General features: G+C 30.8%; 1 protein-coding gene across 12 annotated transcripts in view; it reads right to left on the bottom strand.

The window, feature by feature from the left end:
* Positions 1 to 23,121, bottom strand: part of LOC137411652 (uncharacterized) — a 248,836-nt gene that overhangs the window by 90,747 nt on the left and 134,968 nt on the right. The window lies entirely within an intron of this gene.

The raw sequence follows: 23,121 nt of genomic DNA, 5'->3' as shown, positions 1-23,121 counted from the left end.
ACTCATGTCCAAATATTAGCTTCCCAGCTCAAAAGGTGCCTGAGATATTGGCAACCTGAGAAAGAAAATAAATAAATTATTAATAATGAAAATAAATAAATAATAATCATAAAAACATCAAATTATTAATCAATTTGGTCAGAGAACACATAAACTACCACTATTTCATCAGAATCTGTAACTTAAAAAAAAAAAATTTTTTGTCATTAATCAAATAATTAAATAATTAATCGATTAATTGATTAATTAATAAATCAAAAATATCCTTTGCAGCCAAATCACCTGGTCATTGGCATGTCCAAATATCAGCTTCCTCACTCAAAAGGTGCCTGAGTTAATGGTCAGAAGAGAAAGGAAATTTGATTAATTAAATAAATACTTAATTAATCGCTAATAATTAAATAACTCCTCAATTTATTGATTAATCAAAAAAAAAAATACCTTTTTTGACAAAGGACTTGCTCACTATTGTGCCGAAATTTCAGCTTCCTAGCTCAAAGGATGGCCGAGATATCGCCCGGACAAACAAACAAGAAAGAAAACAAGACAAGTACACATACATTCAAAGTACACCGCCCCATGCCAAATAATTAAATATGCTGCAGCGCGGCATTGCCGGGGTGCCTCCGGCGCCCGGCAATACCGCAGTGCAGCTCATTGAGGCTGCATTGGGAGGGAGAGGTGTACACTAATTGATTGATTAATTGTATAATTAAAATCAATAAAAGATTATCACAAAATATTTTCATAATCAATTGGCTAATCGCATAACTAAACCAGTAGTGCTTCATCCGAAGATGTATCTTTTAGAAATTTAATTAAATAAGTCATTTATAAAAAATTAAATAATTAATTGATTACTCAATAAATAATTAATCGATTAATCAATAAATACTTAATAGATGAAATGATTAATCAATAAATCAAAAATATCCTTGATAGCCACATCACTTGGTCACTCATGTCCAAATATTAGCTTCCCAGCTCAAAAGGTGCCTGAGATATTGGCCAAATGAGAAAGAAAATAAATAAATGATTAATAATGAAAATAAATAAATAATAATCATTAAAAAATTAAATTATTAATCAATTTGGTCAGAGAACACATAAACTACCACTATTTCATCAGAATCTGTAACTTAAAAAAAAAATTTTTTTTGGTTATTCATCGAATAATTAAATAATTAATCGATTAATTGATTAATTAATAAATCAAAAATATCATTTGCAGCCAAATCACCTGGTCATTGGCATGTCCAAATATCAGCTTCCTAACTCAAAAGGTGCCTGAGTTAATAATGGTCAGAAGAGAAATGAAATTTAATTAATTAAATAAGTACTTTATTAAACGCTAATAATTAAATAACTCCTCAATTAATTGATTATTCAAAAAACAAAAAATACCGTATTTGATAAAGGACTTGCTCACTACTGTGCCGAAATTTCAGCTTCCTTGCTCAAAGGATGGCTGACATATCGCCCGGACAACCAAGAAAGAAAACAAACAAGTACACATACATTCAAAGTACACCGCCCCATGCCAAATAATTAAATATGCTGCAGCGCGGCATTGCCGGGGCGCCTCCGGCGCCCGGCAATACCGCAGTGCAGCTCATTGAGGCTCCATTGGGAGGGAGAGGTGTACACTAATTGATTGATTAATTGTATAATTAAAATCAATAAAAGATTATCACAAAATATTTTCATAATCAATTGGCCAATCGCATAACTAAACCACGAGTGCTTCATCCGAAGATGTATATTTTAGAAATTTAATTAAATAAGTCATTTATAAAAAATTAAATAATTAATTGATTACTCAATAAATAATTAATCGATTAATCAATAAATGCTTAATAGATGAAATGATTAATCAATAAATCAAAAATATCCTTGATAGCTACATCACTTGGTCACTCATGTCCAAATATTAGCTTCCCAGCTCAAAAGGTGCCTGAGATATTGGCCAAATGAGAAAGAAAATAAATAAATGATTAATAATGAAAATAAATAAATAATAATCATAAAAAAATTAAATTATTAATCAATTTGGTCAGAGAACACATAAACTACCACTATTTCATCAGAATCTGTAACTTAAAAAAAAAAATTTTTTGGGTTATTAATCAAATAATTAAATAATTAATCGATTAATTGATTAATTAATAAATCAAAAATATCGTTTGCAGCCAAATCACCTGGTCATTGGCATGTCCAAATATCAGCTTCCTCACTCAAAAGGTGCCTGAGTTAATGGTCAGAAGAGAAAGGAAATTTGATTAATTAAATAAATACTTAATTAATCGCTAATAATTAAATAACTCCTCAATTTATTGATTAATCAAAAAAAAAAATACCGTTTTTGACAAAGGACTTGGTCACTATTGTGCCGAAATTTCAGCTTCCTAGCTCAAAGGATGGCTGAGATATCGTCCGGACAAACAAACAAGAAAGAAAACAAGACAAGTACACATACATTCAAAGTACACCGCCCCATGCCAAATAATTAAATATGCTGCAGCGCGGCATTGCCGGGGCGCCTCCGGCGCCCGGCAATACCGCAGTGCAGCTCATTGAGGCTGCATTGGGAGGGAGAGGTGTACACTAATTGATTGATTAATTGTATAATTAAAATCAATAAAAGATTATCACAAAATATTTTCATAATCAATTGGCTAATCGCATAACTAAACCAGTAGTGCTTCATCCGAAGATGTATCTTTTAGAAATTTAATTAAATAAGTCATTTATAAAAAATTAAATAATTAATTGATTACTCAATAAATAATTAATCGATTAATCAATAAATACTTAATAGATGAAATGATTAATCAATAAATCAAAAATATCCTTGATAGCCACATCACTTGGTCACTCATGTCCAAATATTAGCTTCCCAGCTCAAAAGGTGCCTGAGATATTGGCCAAATGAGAAAGAAAATAAATAAATGATTAATAATGAAAATAAATAAATAATAATCATAAAAAAATTAAATTATTAATCAATTTGGTCAGAGAACACATAAACTACCACTATTTCATCAGAATCTGTAACTTTAAAAAAAAAATTTTTTTGGTTATTCATCGAATAATTAAATAATTAATCGATTAATTGATTAATTAATAAATCAAAAATATCATTTGCAGCCAAATCACCTGGTCATTGGCATGTCCAAATATCAGCTTCCTAACTCAAAAGGTGCCTTGAGTTAATAATGGTCAGAAGAGAAATGAAATTTAATTAATTAAATAAGTACTTTATTAAACGCTAATAATTAAATAACTCCTCAATTAATTGATTATTCAAAAAACAAAAAATACCGTATTTGACAAAGGACGTGCTCACTACTGTGCCGAAATTTCAGCTTCCTAGCTCAAAGGATGGCTGAGATATCGCCCGGACAACCAAGAAAGAAAACAAACAAGTACACATACATTCAAAGTACACCGCCCCATGCCAAATAATTAAATATGCTGCAGCGCGGCATTGCCGGGGCGCCTCCGGCGCCCGGCAATACCGCAGTGCAGCTCATTGAGGCTCCATTGGGAGGGAGAGGTGTACACTAATTGATTGATTAATTGTATAATTAAAATCAATAAAAGATTATCACAAAATATTTTCATAATCAATTGGCCAATCGCATAACTAAACCACGAGTGCTTCATCCAAAGATGTATATTTTAGAAATTTAATTAAATAAGTCATTTATAAAAAATTAAATAATTAATTGATTACTCAATAAATAATTAATCGATTAATCAATAAATACTTAATAGATGAAATGATTAATCAATAAATCAAAAATATCCTTGATAGCCACATCACTTGGTCACTCATGTCCAAATATTAGCTTCCCAGCTCAAAAGGTGCCTGAGATATTGGCCAAATGAGAAAGAAAATAAATAAATGATTAATAATGAAAATAAATAAATAATAATCATAAAAAAATTAAATTATTAATCAATTTGGTCAGAGAACACATAAACTACCACTATTTCATCAGAATCTGTAACTTAAAAAAAAAAAATTTTTTTGGTTATTAATCAAATAATTAAATAATTAATCGATTAATTGATTAATTAATAAATCAAAAATATCCTTTGCAGCCAAATCACCTGGTCATTGGCATGTCCAAATATCAGCTTCCTCACTCAAAAGGTGCCTGAGTTAATGGTCAGAAGAGAAAGGAAATTTGATTAATTAAATAAATACTTAATTAATCGCTAATAATTAAATAACTCCTCAATTTATTGATTAATCAAAAAAAAAAATACCGTTTTTGACAAAGGACTTGGTCACTATTGTGCCGAAATTTCAGCTTCCTAGCTCAAAGGATGGCTGAGATATCGTCCGGACAAACAAACAAGAAAGAAAACAAGACAAGTACACATAAATTCAAAGTACACCGCCCCATGCCAAATAATTAAATATGCTGCAGCGCGGCATTGCCGGGGCGCCTCTGGCGCCCGGCAATACCGCAGTGCAGCTCATTGAGGCTGCATTGGGAGGGAGAGGTGTACACTAATTGATTGATTAATTGTATAATTAAAATCAATAAAAGATTATCACAAAATATTTTCATAATCAATTGGCTAATCGCATAACTAAACCAGTAGTGCTTCATCCGAAGATGTATCTTTTAGAAATTTAATTAAATAAGTCATTTATAAAAAATTAAATAATTAATTGATTACTCAATAAATAATTAATCGATTAATCAATAAATACTTAATAGATGAAATGATTAATCAATAAATCAAAAATATCCTTGATAGCCACATCACTTGGTCACTCATGTCCAAATATTAGCTTCCCAGCTCAAAAGGTGCCTGAGATATTGGCCAAATGAGAAAGAAAATAAATAAATGATTAATAATGAAAATAAATAAATAATAATCATAAAAAAATTAAATTATTAATCAATTTGGTCAGAGAACACATAAACTACCACTATTTCATCAGAATCTGTAACTTTAAAAAAAAAAATTTTTGGGTTATTCATCGAATAATTAAATAATTAATCGATTAATTGATTAATTAATAAATCAAAAATATCATTTGCAGCCAAATCACCTGGTCATTGGCATGTCCAAATATCAGCTTCCTAACTCAAAAGGTGCCTGAGTTAATAATGGTCAGAAGAGAAATGAAATTTAATTAATTAAATAAGTACTTTATTAAACGCTAATAATTAAATAACTCCTCAATTAATTGATTATTCAAAAAACAAAAAATACCGTATTTGACAAAGGACTTGCTCACTACTGTGCCGAAATTTCAGCTTCCTAGCTCAAAGAATGGCTGAGATATCGCCCGGACAACCAAGAAAGAAAACAAACAAGTACACATACATTCAAAGTACACCGCCCCATGCCAAATAATTAAATATGCTGCAGAGCGGCATTGCCGGGGCGCCTCCGGCGCCCGGCAATACCTCAGTGCAGCTCATTGAGGCTCCATTGGGAGGGAGAGGTGTACACTAATTGATTGATTAATTGTATAATTAAAATCAATAAAAGATTATCACAAAATATTTTCATAATCAATTGGCCAATCGCATAACTAAACCACGAGTGCTTCATCCGCAGATGTATATTTTAGAAATTTAATTAAATAAGTCATTTATAAAAAATTAAATAATTAATTGATTACTCAATAAATAATTAATCGATTAATCAATAAATACTTAATAGATGAAATGATTAATCAATAAATCAAAAATATCCTTGATAGCCACATCACTTGGTCACTCATGTCCAAATATTAGCTTCCCAGCTCAAAAGGTGCCTGAGATATTGGCCAAATGAGAAAGAAAATAAATAAATGATTAATAATGAAAATAAATAAATAATAATCATAAAAAAATTAAATTATTAATCAATTTGGTCAGAGAACACAAACTACCACTATTTCATCAGAATCTGTAACTTAAAAAAAACATTTTTTTTGGTTATTCATCGAATAATTAAATAATTAATCGATTAATTGATTAATTAATAAATCAAAAATATCATTTGCAGCCAAATCACCTGGTCATTGGCATGTCCAAATATCAGCTTCCTAACTCAAAAGGTGCCTGAGTTAATAATGGTCAGAAGAGAAATGAAATTTAATTAATTAAATAAGTACTTTATTAAACGCTAATAATTAAATAACTCCTCAATTAATTGATTATTCAAAAAACAAAAAATTCCGTATTTGACAAAGGACTTGCTCACTACTGTGCCGAAATTTCAGCTTCCTAGCTCAAAGGATGGCTGAGATATCGTCCGGACAAACAAACAAGAAAGAAAACAAGTACACATACATTCAAAGTACACCGCCCCATGCCAAATAATTAAATATGCTGCAGCGCGGCATTGCCGGGGCGCCTCCGGCACCCGGCAATACCGCAGTGCAGCTCATTGAGGCTGCATTGGGAGGGAGAGGTGTACACTAATTGATTGATTAATTGTATAATTAAAATCAATAAAAGATTATCACAAAATATTTTCATAATCAATTGGCTAATCGCATAACTAAACCAGTAGTGCTTCATCCGAAGATGTATCTTTTAGAAATTTAATTAAATAAGTCATTTATAAAAAATTAAATAATTAATTGATTACTCAATAAATAATTAATCGATTAATCAATAAATACTTAATAGATGAAATGATTAATCAATAAATAAAAAATATCCTTGATAGCCACATCACTTGGTCACTCATGTCCAAATATTAGCTTCCCAGCTCAAAAGGTGCCTGAGATATTGGCCAAATGAGAAAGAAAATAAATAAATGATTAATAATGAAAATAAATAAATAATAATCATAAAAAAATTAAATTATTAACCAATTTGGTGAGAGAACACATAAACTACCACTATTTCATCAGAATCTGTAACTTAAAAAAAAAATTTTTTTGTCATTAATCGAATAATTAAATAATTAATCGATTAATTGATTAATTAATAAATCAAAAATATCCTTTGCAGCCAAATCACCTGGTCATTGGCATGTCCAAATATCAGCTTCCTAACTCAAAAGGTGCCTGAGTTAATAATGGTCAGAAGAGAAATGAAATTTAATTAATTAAATAAGTACTTAATTAAACGCTAATAATTAAATAACTCCTCAATTAATTGATTATTCAAAAAACAAAAAATACCGTATTTGACAAAGGACTTGCTCACTACTGTGCCGAAATTTCAGCTTCCTAGCTCAAAGGATGGCTGAGATATCGCCCGGACAAACAAACAAGAAAACAAACAAACAAGAAAGAAACCAGAGTGAAAACTGAGTACTCTCTTTCAGCGTGCGTCACTGCCGAGCCCCCTTTGGTGCCCGTCAATGACGATTTGCAATGCCTGGAGATGGCATAGGAAAGGAGCGGTGTACAACAAGACAAGTACACATACATTCAAAGTACACCGCCCCATGCCAAATAATTAAATATGCTGCAGCGCGGCATTGCCAGGGCGCCTCCGGCGCCCGGCAATACCGCAGTGCAGCTCATTGAGGCTCCATTGGGAGGGAGAGGTGTACACTAATTGATTGATTAATTGTATAATTAAAATCAATAAAAGATTATCACAAAATATTTTCATAATCAATTGGCCAATCGCATAACTAAACCACAAGTGCTTCATCCGAAGATGTATATTTTAGAAATTTAATTAAATAAGTCATTTATAAAAAATTAAATAATTAATTGATTACTCAATAAATAATTAATCGATTAATCAATAAATACTTAATAGATGAAATGATTAATCAATAAATCAAAAATATCCTTGATAGCCACATCACTTGGTCACTCATGTCCAAATATTAGCTTCCCAGCTCAAAAGGTGCCTGAGATATTGGCCAAATGAGAAAGAAAATAAATAAATGATTAATAATGAAAATAAATAAATAATAATCATAAAAAAATTAAATTATTAATCAATTTGGTCAGAGAACACATAAACTACCACTATTTCATCAGAATCTGTAACTTAAAAAAACAAAAAATTTTTGGTTATTAATCAAATAATTAATCGATTAATTGATTAATTAATAAATCAAAAATATCCTTTGCAGCCAAATCACCTGGTCATTGGCATGTCCAAATATCAGCTTCCTCACTCAAAAGGTGCCTGAGTTAATGGTCAGAAGAGAAAGGAAATTTGATTAATTAAATAAATACTTAATTAATCGCTAATAATTAAATAACTCCTCAATTTATTGATTAATCAAAAAAAAAATACCGTTTTTGACAAAGGACTTGGTCACTATTGTGCCGAAATTTCAGCTTCCTAGCTCAAAGGATGGCTGAGATATCGTCCGGACAAACAAACAAGAAAGAAAACAAGACAAGTACACATACATTCAAAGTACACCGCCCCATGCCAAATAATTAAATATGCTGCAGCGCGGCATTGCCGGGGCGCCTCCGGCGCCCGGCAATACCGCAGTGCAGCTCATTGAGGCTGCATTGGGAGGGAGAGGTGTACACTAATTGATTGATTAATTGTATAATTAAAATCAATAAAAGATTATCACAAAAGATTTTCATAATCAATTGGCTAATCGCATAATCGCACTAAACCAGTAGTGCTTCATCCGAAGATGTATCTTTTAGAAATTTAATTAAATAAGTCATTTATAAAAAATTAAATAATTAATTGATTACTCAATAAATAATTAATCGATTAATCAATAAATACTTAATAGATGAAATGATTAATCAATAAATCAAAAATATCCTTGATAGCCACATCACTTGGTCACTCATGTCCAAATATTAGCTTCCCAGCTCAAAAGGTGCCTGAGATATTGGCCAAATGAGAAAGAAAATAAATAAATGATTAATAATGAAAATAAATAAATAATAATCATAAAAAAATTAAATTATTAATCAATTTGGTCAGAGAACACAAACTACCACTATTTCATCAGAATCTGTAACTTAAAAAAAAAATTTTTTTTGGTTATTCATCGAATAATTAAATAATTAATCGATTAATTGATTAATTAATAAATCAAAAATATCATTTGCAGCCAAATCACCTGGTCATTGGCATGTCCAAATATCAGCTTCCTAACTCAAAAGGTGCCTGAGTTAATAATGGTCAGAAGAGAAATGAAATTTAATTAATTAAATAAGTAATTTATTAAACGCTAATAATTAAATAACTCCTCAATTAATTGATTATTCAAAAAACAAAAAATACCGTATTTGACAAAGGACTTGCTCACTACTGTGCCGAAATTTCAGCTTCCTAGCTCAAAGGATGGCTGAGATATCGTCCGGACAAACAAACAAGAAAGAAAACAAGACAAGTACACATACATTCAAAGTACACCGCCCCATGCCAAATAATTAAATATGCTGCAGCGCGGCATTGCCGGGGCGCCTCTGGCGCCCGGCAATACCGCAGTGCAGCTCATTGAGGCTGCATTGGGAGGGAGAGGTGTACACTAATTGATTGATTAATTGTATAATTAAAATCAATAAAAGATTATCACAAAATATTTTCATAATCAATTGGCTAATCGCATAACTAAACCAGTAGTGCTTCATCCGAAGATGTATCTTTTAGAAATTTAATTAAATAAGTCATTTATAAAAAATTAAATAATTAATTGATTACTCAATAAATAATTAATCGATTAATCAATAAATACTTAATAGATGAAATGATTAATCAATAAATCAAAAATATCCTTGATAGCCACATCACTTGGTCACTCATGTCCAAATATTAGCTTCCCAGCTCAAAAGGTGCCTGAGATATTGGCCAAATGAGAAAGAAAATAAATAAATGATTAATAATGAAAATAAATAAATAATAATCATAAAAAAATTAAATTATTAATCAATTTGGTCAGAGAACACAAACTACCACTATTTCATCAGAATCTGTAACTTTAAAAAAAAATTTTTTTTGGTTATTCATCGAATAATTAAATAATTAATCGATTAATTGATTAATTAATAAATCAAAAATATCATTTGCAGCCAAATCACCTGGTCATTGGCATGTCCAAATATCAGCTTCCTAACTCAAAAGGTGCCTGAGTTAATAATGGTCAGAAGAGAAATGAAATTTAATTAATTAAATAAGTACTTTATTAAACGCTAATAATTAAATAACTCCTCAATTAATTGATTATTCAAAAAACAAAAAATACCGTATTTGACAAAGGACTTGCTCACTACTGTGCCGAAATTTCAGCTTCCTAGCTCAAAGGATGGCTGAGATATCGTCCGGACAAACAAACAAGAAAGAAAACAAGACAAGTACACATACATTCAAAGTACACCGCCCCATGCCAAATAATTAAATATGCTGCAGCGCGGCATTGCCGGGGCGCCTCTGGCGCCCGGCAATACCGCAGTGCAGCTCATTGAGGCTGCATTGGGAGGGAGAGGTGTACACTAATTGATTGATTAATTGTATAATTAAAATCAATAAAAGATTATCACAAAATATTTTCATAATCAATTGGCTAATCGCATAACTAAACCAGTAGTGCTTCATCCGAAGATGTATCTTTTAGAAATTTAATTAAATAAGTCATTTATAAAAAATTAAATAATTAATTGATTACTCAATAAATAATTAATCGATTAATCAATAAATACTTAATAGATGAAATGATTAATCAATAAATCAAAAATATCCTTGATAGCCACATCACTTGGTCACTCATGTCCAAATATTAGCTTCCCAGCTCAAAAGGTGCCTGAGATATTGGCCAAATGAGAAAGAAAATAAATAAATGATTAATAATGAAAATAAATAAATAATAATCATAAAAAAATTAAATTATTAATCAATTTGGTCAGAGAACACATAAACTACCACTATTTCATCAGAATCTGTAACTTAAAAAAAAAAATTTTTTGGGTTATTCATCGAATAATTAAATAATTAATCGATTAATTGATTAATTAATAAATCAAAAATATCATTTGCAGCCAAATCACCTGGTCATTGGCATGTCCAAATATCAGCTTCCTAACTCAAAAGGTGCCTGAGTTAATAATGGTCAGAAGAGAAATGAAATTTAATGAATTAAATAAGTACTTTATTAAACGCTAATAATTAAATAACTCCTCAATTAATTGATTATTCAAAAAACAAAAAATACCGTATTTGACAAAGGACTTGCTCACTACTGTGCCGAAATTTCAGCTTCCTAGCTCAAAGGATGGCTGAGATATCGCCCGGACAACCAAGAAAGAAAACAAACAAGTACACATACATTCAAAGTACACTGCCCCATGCCAAATAATTAAATATGCTGCAGCGCGGCATTGCCGGGGCGCCTCCGGCGCCCGGCAATACCGCAGTGCAGCTCATTGAGGCTCCATTGGGAGGGAGAGGTGTACACTAATTGATTGATTAATTGTATAATTAAAATCAATAAAAGATTATCACAAAATATTTTCATAATCAATTGGCCAATCGCATAACTAAACCACGAGTGCTTCATCCGAAGATGTATATTTTAGAAATTTCATTAAATAAGTCATTTATAAAAAATTAAATAATTAATTGATTACTAAATAAATAATTAATCGATTAATCAATAAATACTTAATAGATGAAATGATTAATCAATAAATCAAAAATATCCTTGATAGCCACATCACTTGGTCACTCATGTCCAAATATTAGCTTCCCAGCTCAAAAGGTGCCTGAGATATTGGCCAAATGAGAAAGAAAATAAATAAATGATTAATAATGAAAATAAATAAATAATAATCATAAAAAAATTAAATTATTAATCAATTTGGTCAGAGAACACATAAACTACCACTATTTCATCAGAATCTGTAACTTTAAAAAAAAAATTTTTTTGGTTATTAATCAAATAATTAATCGATTAATTGATTAATTAATAAATCAAAAATATCGTTTGCAGCCAAATCACCTGGTCATTGGCATGTCCAAATATCAGCTTCCTCACTCAAAAGGTGCCTGAGTTAATGGTCAGAAGAGAAAGGAAATTTGATTAATTAAATAAATACTTAATTAATCGCTAATAATTAAATAACTCCTCAATTTTTTGATTAATCAAAAAAAAAAAATACCGTTTTTGACAAAGGACTTGGTCACTATTGTGCCGAAATTTCAGCTTCCTAGCTCAAAGGATGGCTGAGATATCGTCCGGACAAACAAACAAGAAAGAAAACAAGACAAGTACACATACATTCAAAGTACACCGCCCCATGCCAAATAATTAAATATGCTGCAGCGCGGCATTGCCGGGGCGCCTCTGGCGCCCGGCAATACCGCAGTGCAGCTCATTGAGGCTGCATTGGGAGGGAGAGGTGTACACTAATTGATTGATTAATTGTATAATTAAAATCAATAAAAGATTATCACAAAATATTTTCATAATCAATTGGCTAATCGCATAACTAAACCAGTAGTGCTTCATCCGAAGATGTATCTTTTAGAAATTTAATTAAATAAGTCATTTATAAAAAATTAAATAATTAATTGATTACTCAATAAATAATTAATCGATTAATCAATAAATACTTAATAGATGAAATGATTAATCAATAAATCAAAAATATCCTTGATAGCCACATCACTTGGTCACTCATGTCCAAATATTAGCTTCCCAGCTCAAAAGGTGCCTGAGATATTGGCCAAATGAGAAAGAAAATAAATAAATGATTAATAATGAAAATAAATAAATAATAATCATAAAAAAATTAAATTATTAATCAATTTGGTCAGAGAACACAAACTACCACTATTTCATCAGAATCTGTAACTTAAAAAAAAAATTTTTTTTGGTTATTCATCGAATAATTAAATAATTAATCGATTAATTGATTAATTAATAAATCAAAAATATCATTTGCAGCCAAATCACCTGGTCATTGGCATGTCCAAATATCAGCTTCCTAACTCAAAAGGTGCCTGAGTTAATAATGGTCAGAAGAGAAATGAAATTTAATTAATTAAATAAGTACTTTATTAAACGCTAATAATTAAATAACTCCTCAATTAATTGATTATTCAAAAAACAAAAAATACCGTATTTGACAAAGGACTTGCTCACTACTGTGCCGAAATTTCAGCTTCCTAGCTCAAAGGATGGCTGAGATATCGTCCGGACAAACAAACAAGAAAGAAAACAAGTACACATACATTCAAAGTACACCGCCCCATGCCAAATAATTAAATATGCTGCAGCGCGGCATTGCCGGGGCGCCTCCGGCGCCCGGCAATACCGCAGTGCAGCTCATTGAGGCTGCATTGGGAGGGAGAGGTGTACACTAATTGATTGATTAATTGTATAATTAAAATCAATAAAAGATTATCACAAAATATTTTCATAATCAATTGGCTAATCGCATAACTAAACCAGTAGTGCTTCATCCGAAGATGTATCTTTTAGAAATTTAATTAAATAAGTCATTTATAAAAAATTAAATAATTAATTGATTACTCAATAAATAATTAATCGATTAATCAATAAATACTTAATAGATGAAATGATTAATCAATAAATCAAAAATATCCTTGATAGCCACATCACTTGGTCACTCATGTCCAAATATTAGCTTCCCAGCTCAAAAGGTGCCTGAGATATTGGCCAAATGAGAAAGAAAATAAATAAATGATTAATAATGAAAATAAATAAATAATAATCATAAAAAAATTAAATTATTAATCAATTTGGTCAGAGAACACATAAACTACCACTATTTCATCAGAATCTGTAACTTTAAAAAAAAAAATTTTTTTGTCATTAATCGAATAATTAAATAATTAATCGATTAATTGATTAATTAATAAATCAAAAATATCCTTTGCAGCCAAATCACCTGGTCATTGGCATGTCCAAATATCAGCTTCCTAACTCAAAAGGTGCCTGAGTTAATAATGGTCAGAAGATAAATGAAATTTAATTAATTAAATAAGTACTTAATTAAACGCTAATAATTAAATAACTCCTCAATTAATTGATTATTCAAAAAACAAAAAATACCGTATTTGACAAAGGACTTGCTCACTACTGTGCCGAAATTTCAGCTTCCTAGCTCAAAGGATGGCTGAGATATCGTCCGGACAACCAAGAAAGAAAGAAAACAAGAAATCAACCAGAGTGAAAACTGAGTACTCTCTTTCAGCGTGCGTCACTGCCGAGCCCCCTTCGGTGCCCAGCAATGACGATTTGCAATGCCTGGAGATGGCATAGGAAAGGTGCGGTGTACAACAAACAAGAAAACAAGAAACCAGAGTGAAAACTGAGTACTCTCTTTCAGCGTGCGTCACTGCCGAGCCCCCTTTGGTGCCCGGCAATGACGATTTGCAATGCCTGGAGATGGCATAGGAAAGGAGCGGTGTACAACAAGACAAGTACACATACATTCAAAGTACACCGCCCCATGCCAAATAATTAAATATGCTGCAGCGCGGCATTGCCGGGGCGCCTCTGGCGCCCGGCAATACCGCAGTGCAGCTCATTGAGGCTGCATTGGGAGGGAGAGGTGTACACTAATTGATTGATTAATTGTATAATTAAAATCAATAAAAGATTATCACAAAATATTTTCATAATCAATTGGCTAATCGCATAACTAAACCAGTAGTGCTTCATCCGAAGATGTATCTTTTAGAAATTTAATTAAATAAGTCATTTATAAAAAATTAAATAATTAATTGATTACTCAATAAATAATTAATCGATTAATCAATAAATACTTAATAGATGAAATGATTAATCAATAAATCAAAAATATCCTTGATAGCCACATCACTTGGTCACTCATGTCCAAATATTAGCTTCCCAGCTCAAAAGGTGCCTGAGATATTGGCCAAATGAGAAAGAAAATAAATAAATGATTAATAATGAAAATAAATAAATAATAATCATAAAAAAATTAAATTATTAATCAATTTGGTCAGAGAACACATAAACTACCACTATTTCATCAGAATCTGTAACTTAAAAAAAAAAATTTTTTGGGTTATTCATCGAATAATTAAATAATTAATCGATTAATTGATTAATTAATAAATCAAAAATATCATTTGCAGCCAAATCACCTGGTCATTGGCATGTCCAAATATCAGCTTCCTAACTCAAAAGGTGCCTGAGTTAATAATGGTCAGAAGAGAAATGAAATTTAATGAATTAAATAAGTACTTTATTAAACGCTAATAATTAAATAACTCCTCAATTAATTGATTATTCAAAAAACAAAAAATACCGTATTTGACAAAGGACTTGCTCACTACTGTGCCGAAATTTCAGCTTCCTAGCTCAAAGGATGGCTGAGATATCGCCCGGACAACCAAGAAAGAAAACAAACAAGTACACATACATTCAAAGTACACTGCCCCATGCCAAATAATTAAATATGCTGCAGCGCGGCATTGCCGGGGCGCCTCCGGCGCCCGGCAATACCGCAGTGCAGCTCATTGAGGCTCCATTGGGAGGGAGAGGTGTACACTAATTGATTGATTAATTGTATAATTAAAATCAATAAAAGATTATCACAAAATATTTTCATAATCAATTGGCCAATCGCATAACTAAACCACGAGTGCTTCATCCGAAGATGTATATTTTAGAAATTTAATTAAATAAGTCATTTATAAAAAATTAAATAATTAATTGATTACTAAATAAATAATTAATCGATTAATCAATAAATACTTAATAGATGAAATGATTAATCAATAAATCAAAAATATCCTTGATAGCCACATCACTTGGTCACTCATGTCCAAATATTAGCTTCCCAGCTCAAAAGGTGCCTGAGATATTGGCCAAATGAGAAAGAAAATAAATAAATGATTAATAATGAAAATAAATAAATAATAATCATAAAAAAATTAAATTATTAATCAATTTGGTCAGAGAACACATAAACTACCACTATTTCATCAGAATCTGTAACTTTAAAAAAAAAATTTTTTGGTTATTAATCAAATAATTAATCGATTAATTGATTAATTAATAAATCAAAAATATCCTTTGCAGCCAAATCACCTGGTCATTGGCATGTCCAAATATCAGCTTCCTCACTCAAAAGGTGCCTGAGTTAATGGTCAGAAGAGAAAGGAAATTTGATTAATTAAATAAATACTTAATTAATCGCTAATAATTAAATAACTCCTCAATTTATTGATTAATCAAAAAAAAAAAATACCGTTTTTGACAAAGGACTTGGTCACTATTGTGCCGAAATTTCAGCTTCCTAGCTCAAAGGATGGCTGAGATATCGTCCGGACAAACAAACAAGAAAGAAAACAAGACAAGTACACATACATTCAAAGTACACCGCCCCATGCCAAATAATTAAATATGCTGCAGCGCGGCATTGCCGGGGCGCCTCTGGCGCCCGGCAATACCGCAGTGCAGCTCATTGAGGCTGCATTGGGAGGGAGAGGTGTACACTAATTGATTGATTAATTGTATAATTAAAATCAATAAAAGATTATCACAAAATATTTTCATAATCAATTGGCTAATCGCATAACTAAACCAGTAGTGCTTCATCCGAAGATGTATCTTTTAGAAATTTAATTAAATAAGTCATTTATAAAAAATTAAATAATTAATTGATTACTCATAAATAATTAATCGATTAATCAATAAATACTTAATAGATGAAATGATTAATCAATAAATCAAAAATATCCTTGATAGCCACATCACTTGGTCACTCATGTCCAAATATTAGCTTCCCAGCTCAAAAGGTGCCTGAGATATTGGCCAAATGAGAAAGAAAATAAATAAATGATTAATAATGAAAATAAATAAATAATAATCATAAAAAAATTAAATTATTAATCAATTTGGTCAGAGAACACATAAACTACCACTATTTCATCAGAATCTGTAACTTTAAAAAAAAAATTTTTTGGGTTATTCATCGAATAATTAAATAATTAATCGATTAATTGATTAATTAATAAATCAAAAATATCATTTGCAGCCAAATCACCTGGTCATTGGCATGTCCAAATATCAGCTTCCTAACTCAAAAGGTGCCTGAGTTAATAATGGTCAGAAGAGAAATGAAATTTAATTAATTAAATAAGTACTTTATTAAACGCTAATAATTAAATAACTCCTCAATTAATTGATTATTCAAAAAACAAAAAATACCGTATTTGACAAAGGACTTGCTCACTACTGTGCCGAAATTTCAGCTTCCTAGCTCAAAGAATGGCTGAGATATCGCCCGGACAACCAAGAAAGAAAACAAACAAGTACACATACATTCAAAGTACACCGCCCCATGCCAAATAATTAAATATGCTGCAGCGCGGCATTGCCGGGGCGCCTCCGGCGCCCGGCAATACCGCAGTGCAGCTCATTGAGGCTCCATTGGGAGGGAGAGGTGTACACTAATTGATTGATTAATTGTATAATTAAAATCAATAAAAGATTATCACAAAATATTTTCATAATCAATTGGCCAATCGCATAACTAAACCACGAGTGCTTCATCCGCAGATGTATATTTTAGAAATTTAATTAAATAAGTCATTTATAAAAAATTAAATAATTAATTGATTACTCAATAAATAATTAATCGATTAATCAATAAATACTTAATAGATGAAATGATTAATCAATAAATCAAAAATATCCTTGATAGCCACATCACTTGGTCACTCATGTCCAAATATTAGCTTCCCAGCTCAAAAGGTGCCTGAGATATTGGCCAAATGAGAAAGAAAATAAATAAATGATTAATAATGAAAATAAATAAATAATAATCATAAAAAAATTAAATTATTAATCAATTTGGTCAGAGAACACATAAACTACCACTATTTCATCAGAATCTGTAACTTAAAAAAAAAAATTTTTTGGGTTATTAATCAAATAATTAAATAATTAATCGATTAATTGATTAATTAATAAATCAAAAATATCGTTTGCAGCCAAATCACCTGGTCATTGGCATGTCCAAATATCAGCTTCCTCACTCAAAAGGTGCCTGAGTTAATGGTCAGAAGAGAAAGGAAATTTGATTAATTAAATAAATACTTAATTAATCGCTAATAATTAAATAACTCCTCAATTTTTTGATTAATCAAAAAAAAAAAATACCGTTTTTGACAAAGGACTTGGTCACTATTGTGCCGAAATTTCAGCTTCCTAGCTCAAAGGATGGCTGAGATATCGTCCGGACAAACAAACAAGAAAGAAAACAAGACAAGTACACATACATTCAAAGTACACCGCCCCATGCCAAATAATTAAATATGCTGCAGCGCGGCATTGCCGGGGCGCCTCTGGCGCCCGGCAATACCGCAGTGCAGCTCATTGAGGCTGCATTGGGAGGGAGAGGTGTACACTAATTGATTGATTAATTGTATAATTAAAATCAATAAAAGATTATCACAAAATATTTTCATAATCAATTGGCTAATCGCATAACTAAACCAGTAGTGCTTCATCCGAAGATGTATCTTTTAGAAATTTAATTAAATAAGTCATTTATAAAAAATTAAATAATTAATTGATTACTCAATAAATAATTAATCGATTAATCAATAAATACTTAATAGATGAAATGATTAATCAATAAATCAAAAATATCCTTGATAGCCACATCACTTGGTCACTCATGTCCAAATATTAGCTTCCCAGCTCAAAAGGTGCCTGAGATATTGGCCAAATGAGAAAGAAAATAAATAAATGATTAATAATGAAAATAAATAAATAATAATCATAAAAAAATTAAATTATTAATCAATTTGGTCAGAGAACACATAAACTACCACTATTTCATCAGAATCTGTAACTTAAAAAAAACATTTTTTTTGGTTATTCATCGAATAATTAAATAATTAATCGATTAATTGATTAATTAATAAATCAAAAATATCATTTGCAGCCAAATCACCTGGTCATTGGCATGTCCAAATATCAGCTTCCTAACTCAAAAGGTGCCTGAGTTAATAATGGTCAGAAGAGAAATGAAATTTAATTAATTAAATAAGTACTTTATTAAACGCTAATAATTAAATAACTCCTCAATTAATTGATTATTCAAAAAACAAAAAATACCGTATTTGACAAAGGACTTGCTCACTACTGTGCCGAAATTTCAGCTTCCTAGCTCAAAGGATGGCTGAGATATCGCCCGGACAACCAAGAAAGAAAACAAACAAGTACACATACATTCAAAGTACACTGCCCCATGCCAAATAATTAAATATGCTGCAGCGCGGCATTGCCGGGGCGCCTCCGGCGCCCGGCAATACCGCAGTGCAGCTCATTGAGGCTCCATTGGGAGGGAGAGGTGTACACTAATTGATTGATTAATTGTATAATTAAAATCAATAAAAGATTATCACAAAATATTTTCATAATCAATTGGCCAATCGCATAACTAAACCACGAGTGCTTCATCCGAAGATGTATATTTTAGAAATTTAATTAAATAAGTCATTTATAAAAAATTAAATAATTAATTGATTACTCAATAAATAATTAATCGATTAATCAATAAATACTTAATAGATGAAATGATTAATCAATAAATCAAAAATATCCTTGATAGCCACATCACTTGGTCACTCATGTCCAAATATTAGCTTCCCAGCTCAAAAGGTGCCTGAGATATTGGCCAAATGAGAAAGAAAATAAATAAATGATTAATAATGAAAATAAATAAATAATAATCATAAAAAAATTAAATTATTAATCAATTTGGTCAGAGAACACATAAACTACCACTATTTCATCAGAATCTGTAACTTAAAAAAACAAAATTTTTTTGGTTATTAATCAAATAATTAATCGATTAATTGATTAATTAATAAATCAAAAATATCCTTTGCAGCCAAATCACCTGGTCATTGGCATGTCCAAATATCAGCTTCCTCACTCAAAAGGTGCCTGAGTTAATGGTCAGAAGAGAAAGGAAATTTGATTAATTAAATAAATACTTAATTAATCGCTAATAATTAAATAACTCCTCAATTTATTGATTAATCAAAAAAAAAAATACCGTTTTTGACAAAGGACTTGGTCACTATTGTGCCGAAATTTCAGCTTCCTAGCTCAAAGGATGGCTGAGATATCGTCCGGACAAACAAACAAGAAAGAAAACAAGACAAGTACACATACATTCAAAGTACACCGCCCCATGCCAAATAATTAAATATGCTGCAGTCATTTATAAAAAATTAAATAATTAATTGATTACTCAATAAATAATTAATCGATTAATCAATAAATACTTAATAGATGAAATGATTAATCAATAAATCAAAAATATCCTTGATAGCCACATCACTTGGTCACTCATGTCCAAATATTAGCTTCCCAGCTCAAAAGGTGCCTGAGATATTGGCCAAATGAGAAAGAAAATAAATAAATGATTAATAATGAAAATAAATAAATAATAATCATAAAAAAATTAAATTATTAATCAATTTGGTCAGAGAACACATAAACTACCACTATTTCATCAGAATCTGTAACTTAAAAAAAAAAATTTTTTTGGTTATTCATCGAATAATTAAATAATTAATCGATTAATTGATTAATTAATAAATCAAAAATATCATTTGCAGCCAAATCACCTGGTCATTGGCATGTCCAAATATCAGCTTCCTAACTCAAAAGGTGCCTGAGTTAATAATGGTCAGAAGAGAAATGAAATTTAATTAATTAAATAAGTACTTTATTAAACGCTAATAATTAAATAACTCCTCAATTAATTGATTATTCAAAAAACAAAAAATACCGTATTTGACAAAGGACTTGCTCACTACTGTGCCGAAATTTCAGCTTCCTAGCTCAAAGAATGGCTGAGATATCGCCCGGACAACCAAGAAAGAAAACAAACAAACAAGAAAGAAAACAAGTACACATACATTCAAAGTACACCGCCCCATGCCAAATAATTAAATATGCTGCAGCGCGGCATTGCCGGGGCGCCTCCGGCGCCCGGCAATACCGCAGTGCAGCTCATTGAGGCTGCATTGGGAGGGAGAGGTGTACACTAATTGATTGATTAATTGTATAATTAAAATCAATAAAAGTTTATCACAAAATATTTTCATAATCAATTGGCTAATCGCATAACTAAACCACTGGTGCTTCATCCGAAGATGTATCTTTTAGAAATTTAATTAAATAAGTCATTTATAAAAAATTCATTGATTACTCAATAAATAATTAATCGATTAATCAATAAATAATTAATAGATGAAATGATTAATCAATAAATCAAAAATATCCTTGATAGCCACATCACTTGGTCACTCATGTCCAAATATTAGCTTCCCAGCTCAAAAGGTGCCTGAGATATTGGCCAAATGAGAAAGAAAATAAATAAATGATTAATAATGAATATAAATAAATAATAATCATAAAAAAATTAAATTATTAATCAATTTGGTCAGAGAACACATAAACTACCACTATTTCATCAGAATCTGTAACTTTAAAAAAAAAAAAATTTTTTGTCATTAATCGAATAATTAAATAATTAATCGATTAATTGATTAATTAATAAATCAAAAATATCCTTTGCAGCCAAATCACCTGGTCATTGGCATGTCCAAATATCAGCTTCCTAACTCAAAAGGTGCCTGAGTTAATAATGGTCAGAAGATAAATGAAATTTAATTAATTAAATAAGTACTTAATTAAACGCTAATAATTAAATAACTCCTCAATTAATTGATTATTCAAAAAACAAAAAATACCGTATTTGACAAAGGACTTGCTCACTACTGTGCCGAAATTTCAGCTTCCTAGCTCAAAGGATGGCTGAGATATCGTCCGGACAACCAAGAAAACAAACAAACAAGAAAACAAGAAACCAGAGTGAAAACTGAGTACTCTCTTTCAGCGTGCGTCACTGCCGAGCCCCCTTTGGTGCCCGGCAATGACGATTTGCAATGCCTGGAGATGGCATAGGAAAGGAGCGGTGTACAACAAGAAAGAAAGCAAGAAAACAAACAAGAAACCAGAGTGAAAACTGAGTACTCTCTTTCAGCGTGCGTCACTGCCGAGCCCCCTTCGGTGCCCAGCAATGACGATTTGCAATGCCTGGAGATGGCATAGGAAAGGAGCGGTGTACAACAAACAAGAAAACAAACAAGAAACCAGAGTGAAAACTGAGTACTCTCTTTCAGCGTGCGTCACTGCCGAGCCCCCTTTGGTGCCCGGCAATGACGATTTGCAATGCCTGGAGATGGCATAGGAAAGGAGCGGTGTACAACAAGTACACATACATTCAAAGTACACCGCCCCATGCCAAATAATTAAATATGCTGCAGCGCGGCATTGCCGGGGCGCCTCCGGCGCCCGGCAATACCGCAGTGCAGCTCATTGAGGCTCCATTGGGAGGGAGAGGTGTACACTAATTGATTGATTAATTGTATAATTAAAATCAATAAAAGATTATCACAAAATATTTTCATAATCAATTGGCCAATCGCATAACTAAACCACGAGTGCTTCATCCGCAGATGTATATTTTAGAAATTTAATTAAATAAGTCATTTATAAAAAATTAAATAATTAATTGATTACTCAATAAATAATTAATCGATTAATCAATAAATACTTAATAGATGAAATGATTAATCAATAAATCAAAAATATCCTTGATAGCCACATCACTTGGTCACTCATGTCCAAATATTAGCTTCCCAGCTCAAAAGGTGCCTAAGATATTGGCCAAATGAGAAAGAAAATAAATAAATGATTAATAATGAAAATAAATAAATAATAATCATAAAAAATTAAATTATTAATCAATTTGGTCAGAGAACACATAAACTACCACTATTTCATCAGAATCTGTAACTTAAAAAAAAAATTTTTTTGGGTTATTAATCAAATAATTAAATAATTAATCGATTAATTGATTAATTAATAAATCAAAAATATCGTTTGCAGCCAAATCACCTGGTCATTGGCATGTCCAAATATCAGCTTCCTCACTCAAAAGGTGCCTGAGTTAATGGTCAGAAGAGAAAGGAAATTTGATTAATTAAATAAATACTTAATTAATCGCTAATAATTAAATAACTCCTCAATTTTTTGATTAATCAAAAAAAAAAAATACCGTTTTTGACAAAGGACTTGGTCACTATTGTGCCGAAATTTCAGCTTCCTAGCTCAAAGGAT

Source organism: Myxine glutinosa, chromosome 1 (assembly GCF_964187855.1).
Source record: "Myxine glutinosa chromosome 1, kmMyxGlut1.1, whole genome shotgun sequence".
In the NCBI taxonomy this organism is placed as follows: Eukaryota; Metazoa; Chordata; class Myxini; order Myxiniformes; family Myxinidae; genus Myxine; species Myxine glutinosa.
The sequence above is the reverse complement of the archived record's forward strand: the minus strand, read 5'-3'. Positions and strand labels throughout refer to the sequence as shown.